Here is a 4,592-nt window from a genome sequence, read left to right on the forward strand (position 1 = left end):
ATGTAATGCACTTTTCCCAAACAGTGGGTCATGGGTCACGGACCAATTCTTATGGGTCACGACCCCCCCACGAATCCCATTTTCTTTACTTACATTTAAAAAAAGAATCATACATTTCAAAAGATGTTTTTTTTTTTATAATTCATTTTTTAAATAATTGTATACATAAAAACGTATATAAATAAAAAAGATTAGAAGAAATAAGAATTAGTGAAAATAGCCAATCTATAAGATAGCAACATGCTTGTAGATCTGCTATTTTCACTAGTTTGGGTCACAGGTAAACGTCTTAATCTCTCTTTTGGGTCTCGACCTGAACATTTTGAGAACCACTGACGTAATGACATATACCAGTATGTCCATATATGGGCATTCCAAGATATGATGTGAAAATGTAACGTGACATAAAATACACCTAAGTAGTGTGGACTAAATTATAAATGATGATGATGATGACGAGTAGGCTTACGATAGTTTGATGATTTTGAAGTACAGGGTCACACGACGGATACGCGGGGTTAGAGAGAGAGAGTGAGATAGAGATGGCACGAAAGAGATGCACTTTGAAGAGCGAAGCACCGTGAGAAGGGATGTGGTGGGGGGGTTTGGTGGGGGAGGTTGGTATAAGGACTCGGAGAGGGGGAGTGCGTCAGACGTAGAGGTATGTTCATTCAAGGAGCCAGCATCAATAGGAAGACATTAATATATCCATTATGTGGTGTGTCCTGGGGCAATGATGCTTGCTCGTGAGTTGTGACATATACTCTCTCTCTCTCTCTCTCTCTCTCTCTCTCTCTCTCTCTCTCTCTCTCTCTCTCTCTCTCTCTCTCTCTCTCTGTTTCTATCTCCTGCACTGCATCCCAACTTCTCTCTGTTTACTAGGACTGGGCGACATGAACAGACTCATATGGTACAATATTTTTGACCAAATGACTATCAATATTGTGGGGGTGGCAATTTGTGCTTTCACAAAGTGTTTTACACAATGAGAGTTTTAATTAATAATCAGCAGCACTGCCTAATATGTCATAACTAAGCGGGAGCATAATAGAATAGCTAGTGGGCTCAGTTCAGAAATGTTTTTTTTTTAACTAGGAAAATCCTTTCTTTTTTGTTGCCATATTAGGATATTAACCCATTAAGAACGGGTACACATTATTGTGTATTATTATTTTATGCTTTAACTATTGAAAAATAGCAGATATACAAGATCACAGCGCGGCAGCGAGTGCCGTGCTGCGAGCTTGTAGATCTACTATTTTTTGAAAAACCTCTGTTTCCATGTCATCAATCTGGCTACAGCCATCGTCAAAGAAAAGGTCCTTTTCACTCAAGATATCCATAATCCCAGAAGATTCATATCACAATATAAACATTATATTGATATATTGCCCAGCCCCATGTCGCTCCTTGTTTCTGTCCTCCTCATTACACACGGCATCAGAAAGAATAATGACTCCTACTAATTGTCCTACTAATGTCTTTTCAAAAGAAAAGAGAGGAAAACAATAAATTGACTGATTGTGCCATCTTCTCAAAGACATGTTTTTTGACACCTTTTAACCTTTCACAAAGCATGTATAATCCACTAGAGGCTGAAACTCTAATCACATGTGCACGGGTGAGTCTATTCTGCGTGCACACACACACACACACACACACATACACACACACACACACACACACACACACACACACACACACACACACACACAGCCTTAATGCAGCCTGTTAGGATCGTTAGTCAAGTTAATGTCCGTGCGCTCGGCCCATTGGGAGTTAGTGTGTCATTCTCCATGCTCCCTAAACAGAGAGAGTGATACAGATATGGAACCTCCATAGGGGGAGGCCACTGTCTCACACTCACACACATACACACACAAATACACACCTCACCGAGTGCCTTTAACCAGCCGTGGCTGACAGCCTGACAGGGACATTAAGTGTAACGCCGTCGATGGATTGGCGGAGATACTACACTGTCATATCAGATTAGCTTGATGCTCTCTGCCCAGCTCATCCCTCTCCTCTTCTCATCTTCTTGTCCTTTCCTCTCTGATCCATCCATCCATCCATCCGTCCATCATTTGATCCCAATTTTCTTTTCTCATTTTTCCCCACCGGTGGTCACCGGAGCATGTCTCGCCATGTCGGGGGCAAGCCTAAAAAAAGAAAAGCATCCCCACTTCCTAAAGCTACCGAGATGGTTGGTTGGTTGTCTGGTGAGATGCAGACCATCCAAAGGGAGGGGAGGACTAAATGCTTCAAGCTAGAGTTCTCAAATTCTGCCCGAACCCGACCCCACATTTAGAGTAGGGCCTAAAATGTAAGTAATAGGGGCCGGGCCTCGGGCTCAATGAGAAAAGATAATTTTGTATTATTTATATTACTTTTACTCTGTGATAGAGTTCTTCCCGAACCCAACACTACCCGACCTGACCCGACGTTTTCACATGACAGTTAGCATGCTGCAGAATATAGTCACGAGCGAGCCCACACTGTTTCATAGGAACAGTATTTCTAGTTCAAAATGTCATCTTTTCTCCTCTCCTCTCCTCTTCTCTCCTCTCCTCTCGTCTCGTCTCGTCTCGTCTCCTCTCCTCTCCTCCCCCTCCCCTCCCCCTCTCCTGTCTGTCATGTGCCGTTCTGCTTGTCAGACCAGGAAATCGCTCTCATTTCTGCCTTAATTCCCTATGATCAAACATGTCGCTCCCAATCTGCCCTTTTTGATAAGCAGCTTCCTGTATGAAAGCACACCGTTCAGGTAACGTCGGACGCAGCACACCATATTTTTAGAGTACCGGTATGTGTGTGTGCGCGCGCCTGTGAACGAGCACGTGTGCGGGAGTGAGTCAGAGAGAGGGGGGGGGGGGGGGGGGGGTCACCAGTGCATGTATGAGTGTGTGTGTATATGAGATGGAGAGAGACGGTATGCACAATATTCCCCATAGTTCTCACACTTCAATGGTGAGATCTAGGCTTGCGTGGAAGCCTATCACACACTCTGTTGGAAGTGCTAATGTCTTCTGTATATTTAGAAACTCTTTCAGTCCCATGTTTCTCACTCAAATCTCGCTTGGCTCCCTCCCTGCTCTGCATTTCGTCTACCTCTCTCTCTCTCTCTCTCTCTCTCTCTCTCTCTCTCTCTCTCTCTCTCTCTCTCTCTCTCTCTCTCTCTCTCTCTCTCACACACACACTTCTAATCTTTCTGTTATTCTGTTTCTCCTGCTGCTTTCATCTTCTCACTTCTCACATCTCTATGCTCAAGCCCGAAGCGCTGAAACTGTATTGTATTGTTTTTTGTTTTCCGATTTCTCTCCGTCTGCTGTGGTTTCGCGAATTCTCGTGAGATGGTAAATGGTTTTCGATGATTGGATGTTGTGCGTTACTTGCACAACAAATATGATCCCCACTGGGTGCAGTAATTAAGGTGCAGTGTTTTTGTTTGTTAAAATACCTTATAAATAGCTCTACATTTTGATAGTAATCATATTGCTATATAGAAAGGTTTCAAAGTTTCTCTAGCTATTTAGTAAACAGAAAATGAAATATGAAATTGACAAACCACCTGAAAATGTATTTTTCTGTTTATTAAAAAGCTTAGAGAGACAGAGACACCCCTGTTAGTGAGCAAACACACCTAGCAACAATAATTGTTTTCGTTAGAACAGAATTTTTGTTAAAAAGTTGAAGCTTTATATTCTGATATTTAGAACTTTAACTTTTTAAGAAAGAAAAAGAAAAAACATTTCTAACACATATCAACACTCACAATATTGAACTGAAAAGTCACAACTCCTACGCCCTGAGTTCGATTTACTTGAGACATGCAACTCACCCGTCTAGCCTCACTCTACAAATTGGTCTCAAGATGAACTCCTGAAGTCTTTCTGACTAGATTTTCCACCATTTCTTTTTCAAGTGAAAAACATATTTTCTGGAGCTCGGGTGGCGCAGTGCCACGGAGGTCGTCGGTTCGAATCCGCTGTGGTGCATCTGGCTTTGTAGAGTGTCTACCTACACCAACACAATCGGCCCGTCGGGGAGGGTGATAATTGTCACTGTATGTACATGATCCTACAGGCTTGTGCGCCACCTGTCAGCAGGGAGTGTTGGGGGGGCTCTGCACCACATTCTGGGCCCTGGATACTTTAACTATTAAAAAATTGCAGATATACAAGCTCACAGCGCGGCACCGAGTGCTGCTCTGCGATCTTGTAGATCTGCTATTTTTTGAAAAATCGTGACATTTTGTGCAAGTCTTTCAATATTTCAAATCCTTCTATGTTTCTATGTCAGTGGTGCTCAAGCCTTTTCATGTGAAGGACCCCCAAAATGATATGTATACTATTTGGCTCCGGACCCCCATCTCAAAATATTTAGTTCCAGGCACCCCCCAGAAGCTAAATTTGAGTTACAAATGTTCGCTTAAAAAATACCTCGGATTAAAAAAATATTTATTGGGTGCCCTGAGACAAAAAAGTTTGGGAACCCCTGGTCTAGAACCCCTGAATTGCCAATTCGTGGTCATACTGTATGGTTCCTTCATTTTCCTTCAAGTTTTGCCATCTCTTTCACTTTGTCATTGTCTG

This window comes from Nannobrachium achirus, assembly GCF_963921795.1.
Source record: "Nannobrachium achirus genome assembly, chromosome: 10".
In the NCBI taxonomy this organism is placed as follows: domain Eukaryota; kingdom Metazoa; phylum Chordata; class Actinopteri; order Myctophiformes; family Myctophidae; genus Nannobrachium; species Nannobrachium achirus.